Consider the following 22,042-nt stretch of genomic DNA (forward strand, 5'->3'; position numbering starts at 1 on the left):
GTTCTTCAATGGTGTTAATCCTTGGTTAAATTCTTACATGCACTTTGCCTGTGCATCACTTTTCCTCTTGGCATTGTCCTTGAAAAGTACCTGTTTCTGTAAACCTTCACTTACTTGTCATAGGATCATTGAGGAACAGCATAATAGAGTGCCATGGCAATGGAACAGACCCTTCAGCAAATTGTATGTGCCCTCACAAGATGCAAGTCCCGAACTATTCTCATCACATTTCCCAGCACTCGACCCAGAGCCTTGTATGCCTTGGCATCGCAAATGCCCAATCAAAGACTTGTTAAATGTTATCATGCTTTCTGCCTCTACCACCCACACAGTCGGTGCGTTCCACATTCTCACCACAGGTTGGGTGCAAAAACAAGTAAGTTTCCTCAAGAGATAGTAGGAACTTGCCAATGCTGGAGAATCTGAGAGAACAAGGTGTCGAACTGGATGAACACAGCAGGCCGAGCAGCATCAGAGAAGCAAGAAAGCTGACGTTTCAGATCGAGACCCTTCTTCAAAACCCAGGGAGGAGAAGGGGATTCTGTAAAAAATAGGGAGAAGTGGGGAGGCAGATAGAAGATGGAGAAAGGAGAAGATAGGTGAACTGTCCCGTGCTGTCCACTCACTGTCCCCTGCTCCAGAATCATAGAATCAGAGAATTGTACAGAATTGAACAAGCACTTCATTCCATTGTGTCTGTAACCACTGAAGCCACACTAAGTTGACATTCGGCTCATGTTCTAGCAATAGGCCCATTGCCTTGAATGTTATTTCATTTTACGTGCTGTACCAACCCTTTTTCTTTCATGTGAAAAGATTATCCACCTCAACTGAAGTCCCAGACAATGAATTCCAAACCCCCAGCACCTTCTGGGTGTCTTTTCTTTCCTGAAATTCCTTCTGAGCTTTTAGCTTAAATGTATGTATCTCTTCCTCTACCACAACTGCCCCCCGACCGACCCCATTATGGACCTTCTTTTTACCTCGCCCCTACCCATGTTAATCTAAATAATTTTTTCAGGACCTCCTTCAACCTTCTCTACTCGAAAGAAAACAATCCAACCTTATCCAGATAAAACAGTGATGCTAGAGACAATGGGAACTGCAGATGCTGGAGAATCCAAGAGAACAAAGTGTGGAGCTGGCTGGACACAACAGGCCAAGCAGCATCTCGGGAGCACAAAAGCTGATGTTTCAGGCCGAGACCTTTAATCAGAGATCGGCAACAGTGATGCTGCCTGGCCTGCACTGTTCCTCCAGCTCCACACTGTGTGATCTCAGACTCCAGCATTGGCAGTTATTGCTAACGCAAACTTATCCAGACTCTCCAAAGAGTTAAAATGCTTCACCCCCTCAGAACATCCTGATGAATGTCCTCCACACATGCTCAAATGCAAACACCTCCTTTCTATAATGGAGAGACCAGAACTGCACTGAGCACTTCAGCTGGGGCCTAACCAAAGTCCTGTACAGCTCTTGAGCCATATGCTTTCTGAACTGTCCCTTTAAGCTGCCATTCCATGTTCAGGAATCTGTGAACAAGCACCCCAAGATCACACCATTCCTCTGATCTTCCTAGTGTCCTGGCATTTCTTTGAATGATTCCTTGCCTTGTTAGTTTGTCCAAATTGCCTTATTGATCAGGGTTAACATTCCATCTACCGTTGACCTGCCCATTTGACCAATCTGTAACTTTGGATTCAACTTGCTGTATTTTCCTGGACCCCCCGAGCTTTACCTTCTTTGCCACGCTCCCATTTGGGACCCTGTCCAAGTCTTTGCTGAAATCTATTTTCACTACATCAACTCCCATCTGCACACTCTGTCACCTCTTTGAAAGAATCATCTAAGTTTGTGAGGCGTGACCTCCCTCTGACAAAGCTATGCTGACGGTCGCTGATCAGACCCCACTTCTTGAAATGGAAATTACGTCTGCCGTTCAGAATTTTCTCCAATATTTTCCTATCTACTGATGTGATACTCACCGGTCTGTAATACTCTGCTTTATGTTTGTCACGCATTTTGATAAGTGGAACTATGTTACCTGTTCTCCAGTCCTTTGGTACTTTTGAAAGCTCTGTATGAGGGCGAGTGGAATTTTTTCTCTCATCTCCCTGGGCATCGTGGCATACACCTCATCCAAACCTGGGATTTGTCCAATTTTAAATTCACCAAAACACCTAACATCTCCCCAGTCTCTGTTAATTCTGTCCGAGAATTGTGTGCTCCTTCTCACATGTAAAAGCTGATGTGAAATTCTCGTTTAACACCTGACATTGCCCTCCAGTTCAAACCGTTCATTTGCCTCTTCATCCCTAATGAGACCTGGTTTTCCCTGGGTTTTCTCTTTCCCTCTGAGACACTTGTAGAAGATTTTGAGATTCTCCCTCATCCTAATCTTGGTCACCAGTGTTCTGTTGCCCTGTATTTGTTCTCTGATTTGCTGTGACGAGATGCCCCTGCACACTGTACATCATCATCATCATGGTGGTTTCTCGCAGATATGGATGACACTCTCCCACTCTCAGGCTGAATTGATCGCCGGCTGCACAGACCGATGCAGCTACCGTCGGCTCTGTTGCACTCGGGGCAGAAGGCAGTCGTGGGAAGGGGTGAGGGAGGTGTTGGTGTGGCTGCATGGCTTCCGCTGCTTCCAAAGGCAAGCCGCAAAGTGTTTGATGCCTTCCCAGGTGCTCTTCAGGCTTTGGGCCGTCTTAGGCCGGCGATTCCCAGGTGTCTGCAGGAATGTCGCACTTCACCATTGAGGACTTGAGTTTATCACCGAGTGCTTCCTCTGCACATCTGGGTCTCGCCTCCTTTTTTGAAGCTGGGATGAGAACATGGGGAGAGTCTCGTGTCAGTCATACAGATGAAGTGTCCAGCCCATTGTAGCTGATCGAGGATGGTCAGTGCCTCAGTGCTGGGGATGTTGGCCTGGTTGACGTTAGTGCGTGTACAGGGACTCTTGTTCCCTTGATGACTGTTATACACCTCCCTATTCCTTTTTATCTGGTCAAAGAACAAAGAAAATTACAGCACAGGAACAGGCGCTTCGGCCCTCCAAGCCTGCGCCAGATCCTATTGAAAGTAGCGTGTTGATGCATTTGTGTAATGATTGTGTTTTGTTTGAGCCCTAACATTCAAAGCAGTGTAAGAATGTTTTTGTGCAGCAGGCAAGGTGTCATGAGATTGAGCCTTCATACACTTGCAAGATGTTGAAAATTTGCCATTATTTATTAAAACACTGATAAATTTCCATGATCAACATTTCTGTTACGCTGCAATGATTATCCCGTGGCATGTAAAATCAGAAAGATTCGATAAAATGAGACTGGGTCATGCCCTAGTCTTGCGGAGTTGGGTCAGCATGCAGGGAGAATGTTTGCATTTCATGTATGTGGAAGTCCTGAAATATTTCCATGAATCTAAAAGTCACTTTTCCCTTCATTGAAGGACACAATAATTGCCTTGGAAGCTTCATCATGATACGACATTGCATTTCTGAAGAGGGAAGAAGAAATCAACATGCAAATTCAATTCCATGTTTTTGTAAGTCCCATTGAGAACACGATTCATGTGCGCTGGCATAATGCTCTGACCGAGAAAGAATCGAAGGTGAGTTTGTCGTTTGGAAGATCGCAGCAATTTATGCATCAACTTCTTCATCAATAATGTTCCATTGCTTTCAAACTGCATTTTCCACTCTGCAAGATAATAACTGTTAGAACAAGCAACAGGATGGGTAGATGGGCTATGGGGAATGCAATGTTACAAAACCCAATCCATTCGACAACATATTTCAGATATGTCGACAAATTAAATATTCCAGCAGAGGGATAAAACAAGGAAGATGAGAGTGAGGAGGCAAGAGTTCTGATGACAAAAGAACACGAACTTAACTTGATCCATTTGAGCAAAAAAGCAGGCACACAAACAAATAATCAGCTAACAATGCACATGTGCAACGGAGGCTACAGGGGAACTAAGAATGCCGAATTGTTGTCATGCGTATTGCTGAAAGGGTGATTGAAACAGATTCTGTGGTAAATTTGAAGAAATACAGATAATGCATCTCAGGATGTTGGAGAAAGAACATTTATGGACTGAGGCAAATTGTATTGCCCTTTTCAGGAGTTATTCGGGTCATAATGAATTCAAATACTTTCTTCTGTGCTGACAGCTTTAGCTTAGTTGCAGCTGGATCACAATTTCTGTTCCTGGTAGTATTTAGCAAACTGTTAAAAGTGAATGTCACTGCACAGAATTCCAAACATGACTCCAATCAGTAGAGAAAATATCCAAGGGGTATGATGAGTTGTATCCTCTCATGTTGAACAATGCAGCTACAGATACAATGGAGGCACTGATGATAATCTTCCAAGAATCCTTAGATTGTGGAAAATTCTCAGAGGATTGAAAGATTGTGAACATAACACCTTTATTTCAAAGATACTTCAATAAAATACTGAGCAAGTATTGCCAATTTAGGTCAACCTGGGAAGATGTTCATGCCGGCAATGAAAGATGAAATAACAGGGTACTTAGTGTGCTATAACATCCTACAGAGTTAACATCCTTTCATAAAGGGGAAATAATACTTGACAAACTTGCTACAGTGCTTTGAGAAGGAAACAAACATTACTGATGAAGGACCACCAGTTGATGTCGTACATTGAGATTTCAACAAAGCATTTGATAGGTACAGCTCATAAGGTGTCTCAAAAGAAAAGAGCCCACGTGTTCAAGCGTAGTATGTTAGGATGGACAGAGGACTGCATCGTACATAGAAGTAGAGTCGTAGCAGCAAGATGGTAACTTATAAGTCATGTACGGCCACAGAGTGAATGCTGCGGAGGCCGTACACCTCATGTTGACTGGGTTGATTTCAGAAATGGCGTAGGGGATTGCCATGCTTAGGAAAGTTGGGCGGGCTGGGACGACATTCATTGGAGTTTATAAGATTGAAACAAATCTTATTTTTTCAACATTTAAGATGCTTAAGAGGCTTGATAGTCTAAATCCGTAGAGATTACTCCCATTGTGAAAGATTTTATGACCAGAGGCCACATTTTCAAATTGGTTGCCTATTAATTTAGGGGAAGAATTGCTTCTTTCAGGTTGTAGCAATCTATTGAACACTTTGGCAGAGAAGGTTTTAGAGGTAATGCCATTAATTATGTGCTCGGCTGAGATGGCCAGGTTAATTTTTAAATCAAGGAACAACGACAATGAGAAAAGGGTAGTCTTTACAGCGGAAGATACTTCAAGGATCCCCTTATTACTAAAGAATACAGGGAGGAATTAAACACATCACTACCACACCATCACTACCATGAGAGAAGTAGCAGTAGACAATCTAATGGAGTAAAAGCAGATTAGACTCTTTGCCGTGATGGTTTACTTTCTAAGATTCTGAACAATGAGCTTCAGAGTCGGTGTATGCATTGATTGTAATTTCCCAAAAAGTTTTAGATTCGAGAGAAGCATCTGAGGGCTGGAAAAATGCTGATGTGACATTCCTCTTTAAAAAAGAGAGAGGCAAAAAGAAGATAACTACAACCGAACCAGCCTAACATCTATTGTTGGAAATATGTGGTGATCAACTGTGAAGAAAATAATAGCAGGACATTTGGAAAATCAGAATCTAATCAAACAGAATCACCACAGCCTGCTGAAAGAGAAATTATGTCTGGCTAATTTGTTTGGGTTTTTGGAGGAAGTTTTGGGAGGAGAATTAATAGAGGAAAACCAGTAAATGTGTTGTGTTTGGACTTGGAGAAAGCATTTGAGAATGTACTCAAAAGTAATAAGCTGAGAGCTGAGGTTTTGAAGGTAGTATATTGCGATGGTTCAGTATGCTTTGCATGTTCTGGAAGGAGAGATCACATCTCGAGTGAAATGCACCAAATGAATATATATTTTGGGGAACTTGGTGGCAATGTGGCAAGTCAGCGCAGAGGGTAAGAGGTGCCATTTGCTTGCTTTTTTTTGCCTGATAGTTCGGAAGCAGTTTTTGTTGAGACAGGGTGAATTGAAGCCAGAATCAGGGACCTAGAGGGTGAACCAGGTTCATTGGTTGGTGATCGCTACTGGTTTAAGAATCTATTATTGGTAGCTTTCAGATTGAAAGTAAATCGGAGAAATATTTACAGGCTACAAACTAAAAGACCAGAATGTTTTCAAATCAAATTAAGATCCAAGTAATTGAAATGGAGATGCCAGGCCAGATGATGATTTATTCCTACATGACGAGGGAGTGGTCAGACCCCATACTCCAGCTCCGGGTTGATGAACTGGAATCTCAGTTTCGACCAATCAACAAATCCTGTGGGGCAGAGTTACCAGGGAATGCTGTGCTTCAGGAGGCAGTCACACACCTTAGATTAACTAGCTGAAACTCGGTCAGTGGCCAGAGACGTGAGAGTGTGACAAAGAACAGGGCAGGTGGAAGGATCCAGAATGTAGTGCAGAAGGAACCTTGGCCTTTGATCTTATCTAACAGGTTTGAGATTCTTTCTTCCTGTGTGGATGAGAGTGCAGGGTATAGGGAAGATGAGTAAACTGACTGTAGCACTGTGGTACAGGGGGGACATTCAGGAGGGGATAAAAAGTGAAATGTAGTTATAATCAGAGGTAGTGTAGTTTGGGGAATGAACACTGTTCGTTGTGACGAGGATCGAGAGTCTCGAAAGTAGTGTTGCCTGCCTGGTGCCCAGGTTCAGGATATTCCATCTCGGCTACAAAGGAACTTGAAGTGGGAAGAGTAGAAATCCAGCTATTGTGGTCCACACAGGTACCATTGATATGGAAGAAAGAGGAAAGAGGTTCTGCTGAGGGATTATGAGCACTGAGGTGCTGAATGAGAAAGCAGAACCAGAATGGTAATAATCTCTGGATTATTATCTGAGCAATTTGGCACGGTGTGAGCATAATTATAGATGCAAATGCATTGTTCAAATGGTGGCATGGCAGAAATGTGTTTGAATTTATGGGACATTGGCATCGGTATGGGGAAGGAGGGAGTCGTTCTGTTGTTATAGGTTCGACGAGAATCATTTTGGGACAAGTATCCTGGCAAAATACAGAGCTCGGTCTTGGGGTAGGGCGTTAAAATAAAAAGTGTGGAGCGGGTGAACTCAGTTGCATGGAAAATTGTGGAAAGAGTTAGAAGCTGGTAAGTGCTCAGCAAAGTTTCCAGAGCAAGTAATAGGACAAAAAGTATCAAAATGGTCAGGAATCTCACTTCAGCTGCAGCAGATAAGAAGGGTGGCTGTAAATGCCAGACTGAAGATCTTGTATTGAATTGCAGGGGGTGTATGAAACAAAGTGAATGAGTTTGTGGAGCAGATTGAAATTGACAGATACATCACTCTGGGTATCACAGAGAGGTGGTTGTTAGGGGATAAGTGTTGGGAACGAAATATCCAATGATTCATGTCCGATAGAAAGAACAGGCAAGTGGACAGAGATAACAAAGTATGGAGCTGGATGAGCACAACAGGCCAAGAAGCATCTCAGGAGCGTAAAAGCTGACGTTTCGTGCCGAGACCCTTCTACTTCTGTGTGTTCGTCCTGCTGTGTTCATCCAGCTCCACACTTTGTTATCTTGGATTCTGAAGCATCTGCAGTTCCCATTATCTCCGATACAAATGGACAGAGATGCCAGGATTGGCTTGTCAGTAAGAAATGAGGTCGCGCTGAAGGAACCACAGCTCTTGTGCTTGTTTATTAATGACTTGGAGGAAAGAGGTGCATGTGCTGTGGCTAAATTTGTAGATGACTGAAAAAATATTTAGAAAGACAAGGCATGGCACAGAAACAGAGATTTACCAGGATGTGACTTGGATCGGAATGTATTAGCTGTAAGGTGGGTTTGGTGGAAATGTTGTGACGTGATAAATGTAATGAGATCAACCATGATCTCAGCGAATGATGGAGGAAATTCAATGGGCCAAATGACTTTTTTTCTGAGTCTTCTTGTTTGACAATGCATTCATGAAGGCGTTTTTTTTTTCTCTCTTGGATAAGATGTGAAAATGAAATGTATACACTTCCTTTTCATCTGGGAATAAATAACTGTTCTGAACGATTTCCATTGACGAATAGCAATCTGACAAGCATCACAATGTAAAGAGATTTTTAGCTTCTTTTTAATTGTAAATGTATTCTTTGGAATTAATTCGGCATACATTATTTACGTCTCAGGAAGTATGTTCATCACTGCATCTCAAAAAGTGGTGTGTTGTGTGACAACAGCTTTTTAAAGATCACTTCAATGGTTGTAACACGCATTAAATTACACTGTTGGCCAATCTGTGCATGATTATTTCATTATCTTATGTTTCAAACAGACAAGGAAATATTGGTGATGCAATGAAGAGTTTGATTCTCAAATATAATTGTTGTTATAGCTTCCGCTTGGAAGAAAGATTCACATCAAGTTGACTGGTCAAGTAAATGGGACACTGACTGTGAGTACTTTGAATGTTCGAGTTATTCCTAAAATGAAAGTTATGACCTTGATGATTTCTCTTTCATGCAGATCTGAAGGGACTATTTTAAAATATCCTCTAGGTTAGTGGTTCAGGCATAAAAGTGCAATATGTATATTTAAGTATATACATGTACATGCGTAATCTGAAAAGATAATGAGTATAAATCACTTGTTACAAGGTGAGAATGAGTTATCCAGATAGTAAGAACTGCCACTGTTGGTGTCTGAGATAACACATTGTGGAGCTGGAGGGACACAGCAGGGCAGGCAGCATCAGAGGCTCAAGAAAGGTGAGGTTTTGGGTCAGGACCCTTCCTCAGAAATGGAGGGTGGAAGGGAGCTCAGAAACAAACAGTGTGGAGGGGGAGGAGGTGCTGGGGAAGGTAGGTGGGATGGTGATAAGTGAGTACTATCCAGATTGGAACAGATTTCCCCCAGCGGGTATTGAATATGAATTCCAAATCATTCTCAAAATCTTAGTGACTGTTAACATTCATGTTTTTTGTCTGTGTGTTTCAGTAATTGCATGACAGTTTGAATGGTTCTTTGAGAGTGAGGAACCTATGGACTCTCACACACCAAGATGGAATTTAGTTCAAAGAGTGACTTCAAAATAGTTGCTTGCTTTTAAAATCTTGACCATTTTTGCTGTCCAGTTGAATGAATTTAGCTTCATACTGCTTCAATAGGAATTAGTGTTTAATAGGAACATATTTGTGAAACTTACAGTTCCGTAAGTTTTAGCATAAACTGGTGCAGCCTTTCGGTGCTTGCAAAAAGGCTCACCTCTCCGTTAATACCGAAGGAAAATTGGAGTTGAAAAGTAAGTTCACCCGCTGTCAGGGAATGAAATGATAATGTTGACTCAAATATAATTTTTAAGAAAGTAATATATTTGTGAAACACTAAACTCCAATTAAAATTTGGATATGCTTGTTTTACAGATGGTTGGATATTGGATTCATTTTAAATGAGGGTGAAGATCACTTTAAATCCAGCATATTTGTGAAGAAAAGAAATAGCATGTCAAATAAAATTAACTGCATGACTCTACATAGCCCTATATGTAGAATTTCGTTCTGAACTCTGAGACAGTTATGATCCCGTACTCCCTCAGTGCTCATGGCAAGAGTAAGACTCCTGTTTGACGTGCTATGCACTGCATGGAATGGCGGCGACATCAGATTCATTGATGCTTGAGAATCAAAAGTATATGACGATAAGATTTAAAATCAAAATCTCATTGAACACTTCAAGGAATGTATTACAGGAAGGTGGGGAAAGCATGTATGACTAAAAGAAGGTGGTGGCACAGATCAAGTAGACCTGTGTGCTAAAACTTATGACAAATTTCACATTGAATGGAACAGTTTAAACAGGCTGGAGGAAGCAGACATGCCAGCTCAAACTTGTTGAATTTGTGCATTCTGTTCGTAAACATCAGCAAAATTGTGGGAAACATGTTTATTCTTTCTCTTTTATTGCCCAGAACCATACAATTAGACTGTTTTGATGAGGAACGTAAAGATTACGAGTCCCGTCCGTTTGACTCAGAGTTTGGTACCATAGATTGGTACGATCTTCGTTGGAGAAGGAAAAGGGATGTTCCAGAAACAGAAAATAGTCAAACCATTTACTACAAAGTCCGTTTCTGGTTAGTATTAATTAATGCAGTTAACATTTTTAGATCGATATGATTGCACAATGGAGTCAATAAGAAAATTCCATCTGATATTCCACAAATTTTAACCGGATATTAAAGCCGCTGATTTCTTTTTCATGCTGTCTGCTGCTTTTAAGAATGGTTGTCTTATTGTCGAAATGTTTAGCTTTGACTCCATGGCTTCTTCCATTAGCTCACATTGAAACACATGTTTCTTCAGCCAAAAATGTACGTTTACCCGGTGTAGCTCGACCAACCTTCCCCTGTGGTCGTTCCCCTGAAATCCCCTGCGGTCGCTCCCCTGGAAAACAAGTATACCGTTTTGGATACTGTTCCGGGGGACGACTTACCAGGGGCATGCAGTAGGGTGCAGGTCTCTGGCACAGAGTCTGTCCCTCTTGCACAGAAGGGAAGCGGGGATAGGAAGAGAGTGATCGTCATTGGGGACTCACTCAATAGTTAGAGGGACTGATAGAAGATTTGCCGGGAACGAAAGAGACTGACGATTGGTGTGTTGCCGACCAGGAGCCAGGGTCCGTGATGTCTCGGATAGTGTGTTTCGGGTCCTGAGGGGAGAGGGTGACCAGCCCCAAGTCGTGGTCCACGTAGGCACCAGCAACGTAGGTAGAAAGAGGGATAGGGATGCCAGGCAGGATTTGAGGGAGCTAGGGTGGAAGCTGAGAGCTGGAACAAAGTGTGTGGTCATCTCTGTTTGTCACCCGTACCACGTGATAGCGAGGCAAAGAACAGGGTGAGATTTCAGCTGAAGACGTGGCTGCAGGGATGGTGCAGGTGGGAGGGCTTCAGGTACATGGACAATTGGGGCTCATTCTGGGGAAGGTGGGACCTGTACAAACAGAACGGTCTCCACTTGAACCAGAGGGGCACGAATATCCTGGGTGGGAAATTGGCTAGTGCCATTCGGGTGGATTTAAACTCGCTCAGAAGGGGGATGGGAAACGGAGGTGTAGTCCTAGTACATAGGAGGATGAGCGTAGGGAGGACATGGTCAGGACCTCACTGTCACAGGAGTGTGCTGGCAGACAGCAAGCTGGATTGAAGTGTGACGACTTTAATGCCGGGAGTATCCGGAATAAGTTAGGTGAGGTTGCAGCTTGGATAGGTACCTGGGACTTGGATGTTGTGGCCATTTCGGAGACATGGATAGAGCAGAGTCAGGAATGGATGTTGCAGGTTCCAGGGTTTAGATCTTTGATTAAGGTCAGGGAAGGTGGTAAAAGAGGGGGAGGTGTGGCTTTGTTGGTCAAGGACAGTAGAACGGCGGCTGAAAGAACCTTTGAGGACTCGTCTACTGCGGTGGTATGGTCTGAGGTTGCCAAGGAAGGTTTGTCGACTGAGTCAGTGTGGGTGGAAGTTCGGAACAGCAAGGCAGCAGTCACCTCACTGGGGGTTTTCTACGGCCCCCAAATAGCAGTTGAGAGATCAAAGAACTCATTGGCCGGCAGATAGTTGAAAAGTGCAAACGGAGCAGGGTTGTTGTTCAGGGTGACTTCAACTTTTCCAATATAGATTGAAACCTCCTGAGTGCAGATGGTTTGGATGGTGCCGTTTTTGTCAGGTGTGTTCAGGAGGGTTTCCTTACTCAGTATGTGGACAGGCCGAGGAGGGAGGCCATTTTGGATTTGGTGCTCGGCAATGAGCCAGGACAGGTGTCAGATATCGTGGTGGGAGAGCACTTTGGCGACAGTGACCACAACAGCCTCACATTTACCATAGCCATGGAAAGGGAAAGGAGCAGTTACCAGGGGAAGATATTTAACTGGGGAAAAGGAAACTATGATGCTATCAGACAGGAGTTGGGAACTACAGATTGGGAGCAATTGTTCCACAGAAAGGGCACAGCAGCCATGTGGAGCTGTTCAAGGAGCAGTTGTTGCGAGTGATGTATGAATTTGTTCCTCTGAGACAGGTAAGAAGGGGTAAGATTAAGGAGCCTTGGATGACGGGTGCAGAGGTGCTTCTTGTCGAAAAGAAAAAGGCAGCGTACGTAAGGTGGAGTAAGTGAGGGTCTAGCACAGCTTTAGAGTATTACAGGCCTGCTCGGAAGGAGCTCAAAAGATATTGCCTGTACAATTGTTACCTGTTACAACCTTTGCGTCCACGCTTGCTCATTCAATGGTGTCAAGATGCCAGCAGTGAGTGTACCTTCTCCATCCCCTAATGCCGTCAGCTCACACAAGACATAGTCCTTACTTAAAATCTTCTGATCAAACAAAGTTCATTGTATTGGACATTTTAGTTACCTGTCATGAAACGAAAACTGATTCTGACTGGCGTGAACTGCAGTGCAAATGAATATAATCTGCGAAACGAGATTCCTTATGGGCTTGCATCTGCTAGAAATGATTGCTTTTCAAAGACGTTACATACATACATTTATTTCTCCTATCACCTTAGATTATATTTTTGTTTGTGCGTGTTGTGTGGGCTTCCAGTCAGGCCCATAAACACAGGTTGATGCAGTCACTGTTATAACACGGTATTGAAGGAGAATTTGTGATCTTTGGAGTTTCATTCCAGTGTATGAAGGAGTGCATCATCAAACCACTCCAGATCTCTACTGGTGACTAGATTGTTGCAAGTTTTCCAGTGTTACCGATGGTCACATAAAATATGGCCTTTTTGTTGTTGCGCTATTCATCTTAACTGCACCATATCTAGTATTTAGGCTTGGAAACAATTTCTATTTTTTTGATTTACTTATTCAAAATCATTTATAGAACATAGAACATAGAACAGTACAGCACAGAACAGGCCCTTCAGCCCACAATGTTATGCCGACCATTGATCCTCATGTATGCACCCTCAAATTTCTGTGACCATATACATGTCCAGCAGTCTCTTAAATGACCCCAATGACCTTGCTTCCACAACTGCTGCTGGCAACGCATTCCATGCTCTCACAAGTCTCTGCGGAAAGAACCTGCCTCTGACATCCCCTCTATACTTTCCACCAACCAGCTTAAAACTATGACCCCTCGTGCTAGCCATTTCTGCCCTGGGAAATAGTCTCTGGCTATCAACTCTATCTATGCCTCTCATTATCTTGTATACCTCAATTAGGTCCCCTCCCCTCCTCCTTTTCTCCAATGAAAAGAGACCGAGCTCAGTCAACCTCTCTTCATAAGATAAGCCCTCCAGTCCAGGCAGCATCCTGGTAAACCTCCTCTGAACCCTCTCCAAAGCATCCACATCTTTCCTATAATAGGGCGCCCAGAACTGGACGCAGTATTCCAAGTGCGGTCTAACCAAAGTTTTATAGAGCTGCAACAAGATCTCACGACTCTTCAACTCAATCCCCCTGTTAATGAAAGCCAAAACACCATATGCTTTCTTAACAACCCTGTCCACTTGGGTGGCCATTTTAAGGGATCTATGTATCTGCACACCAAGATCCCTCTGTTCCTCCACGCTGCCAAGAATCCTATCGTTAATCCTGTACTCAGCTTTCAAATTCGACCTTCCAAAATGCATCACCTCGCATTTATCCAGGTTGAACTCCATCTGCCACCTCTCAGCCCATCTCTGCATCCTGTCAATGTCCCGCTGCAGCCTACAACAGCCCTCTACACTGTCAACGACACCTCCGACCTTTGTGTCGTCTGCAAACTTGCTGACCCATCCTTCAATCCCCTCGTCCAAGTCATTAATAAAAATTACAAACAGTAGAGGCCCAAGGACAGAGCCCTGTGGAACTCCACTCACCACTGACTTCCAGGCAGAATATTTTCCTTCTACAACCACTCGCTGTCTTCTGTTGGCCAGCCAATTCTGTATCCAAGCAGCTAAGTTCCCCTGTATCCCATTCCTCCTGACCTTCTGAATGAGCCTACCATGGGGAACCTTATCAAATGCCTTACTGAAGTCCATATACACCACATCCACAGCTCGACCCTCATCAACTTTTCTAGTCACATCCTCAAAAAACTCGATAAGGTTTGTAAGGCATGACCTACCCCTCACAAAGCCGTGTTGACTGTATTTGATCAAGCCATGCTCTTCCAGATGGTCATAAATCTTATCCCTCAGAATCCTTTCTAACACCTTGCAGACGACAGACGTGAGACTTACCGGTCTATAATTGCCGGGGATTTCCCTATTTCCTTTCTTGAAGAGAGGAATTACATTTGCCTCTCTCCAGTCCTCAGGTACGACTCCAGTGGAGAGCGAGGATGCAAAGATCTTCGCAAGTGGCGAAGCAATTGCATTTCTCGCTTCCCAAAGCAGCCGAGGACAAATCTGATCCGGGCCTGGCGACTTGTCAATCTTAATGTTTGACAAAATTTTCAGCACATCAACTTCGTCTATCTCTATCCATTCCAGCATGCACACCTGCTCTTTAAAGGTTTCATTCACTACAAAGTCGTTTCTTTCGTAAAGACAGAAGCAAAAAACTCATTTAGGGCTTCCCCTACCTCCTCAGGCTCCACACACAAGTTCCCTATGCTATCCCTGATCGGCCCTACTCTTTCTTTGACCATTCTCTTATTCCTCACGTAAGTGTAAAATGCCTTTGTGTTTTCCTGGATTCCTTCTGCCAAGCCTTTCTCGTGCCCCCTCCTGGCTCTCCTCAGACCATTTTTGAGCTCCTTCCTTGCCTGCATGTAATCCTCTCTAGCTGAACTTGACCCTAGCTTCCTCCACCTTATGTCAGCTACCTTCTTCCTTTTCACTAGAAGCTCCACCGCTCTCGTCATCCAAGGTTCCCTAATCTTACCCCTTCTTGCCTGTCTCAGAGGGACATATTTACTCATCACTCCCAACAACTGTTCCTTAAACCATCTCCACATGTCGATAGTTCCCTTACCATGGAACAACTGCTCCCAGTCCATGCTTCCTAACTCATGTCTAAACAACCCTGTCCACTTGGGTGGCCATTTTAAGGGCAGACCTGGAGGATAATAACACTGTCCTTCAATCGCCCACTCATTTATGATTGTTGTCATGATATCTACGATATGTTATTTTGATTGGACATAGAGGATTGGATCCGTCTTACCCCAACTATTAATGGAAATAATGTATGCGCTTATAAAACCCCTTCTGGGCAAGGTAGTTGCTCAGTGGTTAGAGCTGCTCATGCACTGGGGAGCCAATTGAGATTCCAGTCTTGGGTAACGATCTGTGTGGAATTGACATGTCCTCCCCGCGTCTGCGAGGGGCTTCTGCCAGGTGCTGCAGTTTCCTCCCATTGTTCAAAGATGTGCAGGTCCTTATATGTGATTTGTGAAGCATTTCTTAAATGTTTCAATCCTGCCAGCATCCAGTGCCTTGGACAAAATAACTGGAGGTGAATACAAGATACTGTGCCTTTTGACACCATTTCCTGCTGGATTTTCATCAATCCTGCTTTATATCGGTGACAACTTCCATGACCTTTTTTGATGCTATGTCTGAATTGACAGTCTAGTTCCAAATATTTGTTGTGTAGTATTACAAGGTCTCTGTTACAGCATACCCATGAATGCCCACTTCAAAAGATACTTCCATATCATAGAATCCCTACAGTGTGGAAACAAGCCCCTTTTGACCCAAGAAGTCCACAGCCACCCTCCAAAGAGCATCTCACCCTGACTCATTCCCCGACCCTTTCCTCAGTAACCCTACATTTCCCATGACTAACACACCTAATCTACACATCCCGAAACACAATGGGCAAGTTTGGCATGGCCCATACAACTAGCCTGCACATCTTTGGACAGTGGGAGGAAACCAGAGCACCCAGCAGGAACCCATGCAGGCATGGGCAGAATGTACAAACTCTGCACAGAAAATCACGCAACGGTGGGATCGAACCTGGGTCCCTGGCGCTGTGAGTCAGCAGTGCTAACCACTGAGCCACCGTGCTGCCCTTGGAGTTAGACAGAGCTTGCTTGTTCCTGGGTGGCCTCAAACTGCCAACCTCCACTTAGTGGCAAAAGTGCTGACCAACTGCACTCATCTTCACTGGTTTTTGCTTTGTATCATTGAATTCAATCCTTCAAACTCTATGATAAATATTTAAATTTCCATTGATATGTGAGCGTTGTTTTTAGTACGCTGTATTGGTTTATTATGTTTCATTGGTACATCATGAATACTGTATGTATAAGCAAATGGGCAAGTTGGTAATGATGCAGTCCGCAGACCTGGAGGATAATAACACTGTCCTTCAATCGCCCACGATGCCCTCTGCAAATTGGTAGAAAACAAAAATTTCGATAAAATTAATCTCTCCTCCCGTCAGTCGATCAAAATTAATTCAGAATTTTGTCCAGGCCAATAACTGTAAGATTACACGGGCCTAAACAAAACTACTGGCTCATATTAGTTCAGTAAAGTGAAAGGGCAACAATAGAGGCAGTAGGAACTGCAGATGCTGGAGAATCTGAGATAAGAAGGTGTCAAGCTGGATGAACACAGCAGGTCAAGCAGTATCATCCAGCTCTACACCTTGTTATCTCAGATTCTCCAGCGCCAATTTTCTGAAGTAGGGTCTCGTCCCGAAACATCAGCTTTCTTGCTCCTCTGATGCTGCTTGGCCTGCTGTGTTCATCCAGCTCTCCACCTTGGGCAACAATAGAGTATGCTTTAAGTCACTAGATATGTTACGTGGGTTTGTCTTCCTTAGGGTGGAGTTAGTGGAACCGAAAAAGATGTCTCCCTCACAGCGTTTGTGACAAAAGAATTGCATTGTTCCTTGGTGGCCTTTCAACAGAAGAATATTCAGAGATTTCACGAGTGGTAAGAATGTAACTTCTTTTACTTCTCTTTATCTCACTTTTTCCAACAATTGGAAAATAGATTTTAGAAATAACATCGAGCTGATGAAGTGTGAAAAGAAGAATAATTCCAAGCAGTGGTGGGAGTTGGTCAGTGAGGTGGGAAGAGTGGATAGGTGGGAGAGAAGGCGGACAGGTCATGGAAGCGGGGATGAGTGGAGGAACTAGTCTTGGGATGAGGCTGACGGGTGGGGAGATTTTGAGGGTGGCAAAGTCCATATTGAGGCCATTGAGTTGGAAGCTCCCGAGGCGGAATATGAGGTGCTGCTCCTCTAGTTTCTGGGTGGTGTGATTGTGACACTGGAAGAGGCCCAGGATGGACATGTCGTCCAGGGAGTGGGAGGGGGAGTTGAAGTGATGCAATGATTTGGATATGAAAATAGAAGGTGTGGTTAGTAAGTTTCCCAATGATTGAAGGTGTAGTAGCCAGCCAAGAAGGTCACCTCAGAATGCAATGGGACATTGACAAGGGCCAATAAACTGAGGAGTGGCAGATGGAGTTGAAGTTAGACAAATGTGAGGTGCTACATTTTGGAAAGGCAAATCAGGGCAGCACGTATACACTGATGGGATGCAGTGACTTGGGGAAAGGAGATGCAGTGACTGTGGAAATGGGATGCAGTGACTGAGTGAAATTGGATGCAGTGACTGAGTGAAATGGGATGCAGTGACTGAGTGAAATGGGATGCAGTGACTGAGTGAAATGAGCTGCAATGACTGTGTGAAGTGGGATGCAGTGACTGATGGAGATTGAATGCAGTGTCTGAGGGAAATGGGATGCAGTGACTGAGGGAAATGGGATGCAGTGACTGAGGGAAATGGGATGCAGTGACTGAGGAAAATGGGATGCAGTGACTGAGGGAAATGGGATGCAGTTACTGAGGGAAATAGGATGCAGTTAATTTTCGGAAATGGGATGCAGTGATTGAATGAAATGGGTGCAAGTGACCGTGGAGATGGGATGCAGTGACTTGGGGAAAGGAGATGCAGTGACTGTGGAAACGGGATGCTGTTACTGAGGGTAACGGGTTGCAGTGGCGAAGTGAAATGGCACGCCGTGTCTCTGTGAAATGTGATGCGGAGACCGTGGGGAAATCGATGCAGTGACTGAATGAAATGGGATGCAGTGACTGAGTGAAATGTGATGCGTTGACTGATGGAAAGGAGATGCCGTCACTGTGGGAAATGGCATGCAGTGACTGAGTGAAATGGGGAGCTGTGAATGAGTGAAATGGGAAGCTGTGAATGAGTGAAATGGGCTGCAGTGACTGAGTGAAATGGGGTGCAGTGACTCTGTGAAATGGGATGCAGTGACTGAGGGAAAGGAGATGCAGTGACTGAGGGGAATGGGATGCAGCGACTGAGTGAAATGGGATGCAGTGACTGAGTGAAATGGGATGCAGTGACTGAGTGAATGGGATGCAGTGACTGAGTGAACTGGGATGCGGTGACTGAGTGAACGGGGATGCAGTGACTTCGTGTCCTGGGATGCAGTGACTGAGTGAAATGGGATGCAGTGACTGTTAAATGGGCTGCAGGGACTGTGGGAAATGGGATGCACTGACTGAGGGGAATGGGACGCAGTGACTGAGGGGAATGGGATGCAGTGACTGAGTGAACTGGGATGCACTGACTGAGGGAAATGGGATGCAGTGACTGAGGGTAATGTGATGCAGTGTCTGAGGGTAATGGGATGCAGTGACTGAGGGGAATGGGATGCAGTGACTGAGTGAACTGGAATGCAGTGACTGATTGAACTAGGGTGCAGTGACTAAATTAAATGGGATGCAGTCACTGTGGGAAATGGCATGCTGTGACTGAGGTAAATGGGATGCAGTGACTGAGGGGAATGTGATGCAGTGACTGAGGGAAATGGGATGCAGTGTCTGAGTTAAATGGGATGCAGTGACTGATGGAAATGGGATGCAGTGACTGAGTGAAATGGGATGCAGTGACTGACTGAAATGGGATGCACTGACTGAGGGAAATGGGATGCAGTTACTGAGGGAAATAGGATGCAGTGACTTTTGGAAATGGGATGCAGTGAGTGATGGAAATGGGAGGCAGTGATTGAATGAAATGGGTGCAAGTGACCGTGGAGATGGGATGCAGTGACTTGGGGAAAGGAGATGCAGTGACTGTGGAAACGGGATGCTGTGACTGAGGGTAACGGGTTGCAGTGGCGAAGTGAAATGGGACGCCGTGTCTCTTTGAAATCTGATGCGGAGACTGTGGGGAAATGGATGCAGTGACTGAGTGAAATGTGATGCGTTGACTGATGGAAAGCAGATGCCGTCACTGTGGAAAATGGCATGCAGTGACTGAGTGAAATGGGAAGCTGTGAATGAGTGAAATGGGAAGCTGTGAATGAGTGAAATGGGCTGCAGTGACTGAGTGAAATGGGGTGCAGTGACTCTGTGAAATGGGATGCAGTGACTGAGGGAAAGAAGATGCTGTGAATGATGGAAATGGGATGCCATGACTGATGGAAATGGGATGCCATGACTGATGGAAGTGGGATGCCGTGACTGATGGAAATGGGATGCCGTGACTGAGTGACATGGGATGCAGTGACTGTGTGACATGGGATGCAGTGACTGAGTGAAATGGGATGCAGTGACTGAGTGAAATGGGATGCAGTGACAGATGGAAATTGAATGCAGTGAGAGAGTGAAATGGGATGCAATGACTGTGGGAAATGGGATGCAGTGACTGCGTGAAATGGGATGCAGTGACTGCGTGAAATGGGATGCAGTGACTGACGGAAATGGGATGCAGTGACTGTGGGAAATGGGATGCAGTCACTGTGGGAAACGAGATGAAGTGACTGTGTGAAATGTGATGCTGTGACTGTGTGAAGTGGGATGCAGTGACTGAGTGCAATGGGATGCAGTGACTGAGTGAAATGGGATGCAGTGACTGTGGGAAATGGGATGCAGTGAATGAGTGAAGTGAGATGCAGTGACTGATGGAAATTGAATGCAGTGTCTGATGCAAATGGGATGCAGTGACTGAGTGAAATGGGATGCAGTGACTGAGTGAAATGAGCTGCAATGACTGTGTGAAGTGGAATCCAGTGACTGTGGGAAATGGGATGCAGTGAATGAGTGAAGTGAGATGCAGTGACTGATGGAGATTGAATGCAGTGCCTGAGGGAAATGAGATGCAGTTACTGAGGGAAATAGGATGCAGTGACTTTTGGAAATGGGATGCAGTGAGTGATGGAAATGGGAGGCAGTGATTGAATGAAATGGGTGCAAGTGACCGTGGAGATGGGATGCAGTGACTTGGGGAAAGGAGATGCAGTGACTGTGGAAACGGGATGCTGTGACTGAGGGTAACGGGTTGAGGCGGCTAAGTGAAATGGGACGCCGTGTCTCTGTGAAATGTGATGCGGAGACTGTGGGGAAATGGATGCAGTGACTGAATGAAATGGGATGCAGTGACTGAGTGAAATGTGATGCGTTGACTGATGGAAAGGAGATGAGGTCACTGTGGGAAATGGCATGCAGTGACTGAGTGAAATGGGGAGCTGTGAATGAGTGAAATGGGAAGCTGTGAATGAGTGAAATGGGCTGCAATGACTGAGTGAAATGGGGTGCAGTGACTGATGGAAATGGGATGCAGTGACTGAGGGAAAGGAGATGCAGTGACTGAGGGGAATGGGATGCAGCGACTGAGTGAACTGGGATGCAGTGACTGTGTGGAATGGGATGCAGTGACTGAGTGAACTGGGATGCAGTGACTGACTGAACTGGGATGCAGTGACTGAGTGAACTGGGTTGCAGTGACTGAGTGAACTAGGATGCTGTGACTGAGTGAACGGGGATGCAGTGACTGAGTGTCCTGGGATGCAGTGACTGAGTGAAATGGGATGCAGTGACTGCTAAATGGGCTGCAGGGTCTGTTGGAAATGGGATGCACTGACTGAGGGGAATGGGATGCAGTGACTGAGGGGAATGGGATGCAGCGACTGAGTGAACTGGGATGCAGTGATGAGTGAAATGGGATGCAGTGACTGAGTGAAATGGGGTGCAGTGACACTGTGAAATGGGATGCAGTGACTGAGGGAAAGGAGATGCAGTGACTGAGGGGAATGGGATGCAGCGACTGAGTGAAATGGGATGCAGTGACTGAGTGAAATGGGATGCAGTGACTGAGTGAAATGGGATGCAGTGACTGCGAGAAATGGGATGCAGTGACTGCATGAAATGGGATGCAGTGACTGACGGAAATGGGATGCAGTGACTGTGGGAAATGGGATGCAGTGACTGTGGGAAACGGGATGAAGTGACTGTGTGAAATGTGATGCTGTGACTGTGTGAAATGTGATGCTGTGACTGTGTGAAATGTGATGCTGTGACTGTCTGAAATGGGATGCAGTGACTGAGTGAAATGGGATGCAGTGACTGTGGGAAATGGGATGCAGTGAATGAGTGAAGTGAGATGCAGTGACTGATGGAAATTGAATGCAGTGTCTGATGCAAATGGGATGCAGTGACTGAGTGAAATGGGATGCAGTGACTGAGTGAAATTGGATGCAGTGACTGAGTGAAATGGGATGCAGTGACTGAGTGAAATGGGATGCAGTGACTGAGTGAAATGAGCTGCAATGACTGTGTGAAGTGGGATGCAGTGACTGATGGAGATTGAATGCAGTGTCTGAGGGAAATGGGATGCAGTGACTGAGGGAAATGGGATGCAGTGACTGAGGGAAATGGGATGCAGTGACTGAGGGAAATGGGATGCAGTGACTGAGGGAAATGGGATGCAGTGACTGAGGGAAATGGGATGCAGTTACTGAGGGAAATAGGATGCAGTTAATTTTCGGAAATGGGATGCAGTGATTGAATGAAATGGGTGCAAGTGACCGTGGAGATGGGATGCAGTGACTTGGGGAAAGGAGATGCAGTGACTGTGGAAACGGGATGCTGTTACTGAGGGTAACGGGTTGCAGTGGCGAAGTGAAATGGCACGCCGTGTCTCTGTGAAATGTGATGCGGAGACCGTGGGGAAATCGATGCAGTGACTGAATGAAATGGGATGCAGTGACTGAGTGAAATGTGATGCGTTGACTGATGGAAAGGAGATGCCGTCACTGTG

The 22,042-nt window shown here is 45.0% G+C and overlaps 1 protein-coding gene and 1 long non-coding RNA gene across 2 annotated transcripts in view; both read left to right on the forward strand.

The window, feature by feature from the left end:
- Positions 1 to 3,524, forward strand: part of LOC132207724 (utrophin-like) — a 119,303-nt gene extending 115,779 nt beyond the window's left edge. Inside the window, exon 6 of the mRNA XM_059643618.1 lies at positions 3,454 to 3,524. The gene's annotated coding sequence lies outside the window, so the exon portion shown is untranslated. The remainder of the gene's footprint in view (positions 1 to 3,453) is intronic.
- Positions 3,525 to 3,536: 12 nt separating this feature from the next.
- LOC132207725 (uncharacterized) lies at positions 3,537 to 16,868 on the forward strand. The gene is made up of 4 exons (XR_009443751.1): positions 3,537 to 3,615; positions 8,412 to 8,471; positions 9,984 to 10,148; positions 16,789 to 16,868. It is a non-coding gene; the product is annotated as an uncharacterized LOC132207725 (long non-coding RNA).
- Positions 16,869 to 22,042: the final 5,174 nt, after the last annotated feature.

The sequence above is a fragment of the Stegostoma tigrinum genome, unplaced genomic scaffold (genome assembly GCF_030684315.1).
Source record: "Stegostoma tigrinum isolate sSteTig4 unplaced genomic scaffold, sSteTig4.hap1 scaffold_135, whole genome shotgun sequence".
NCBI lineage: Eukaryota > Metazoa > Chordata > Chondrichthyes > Orectolobiformes > Stegostomatidae > Stegostoma > Stegostoma tigrinum.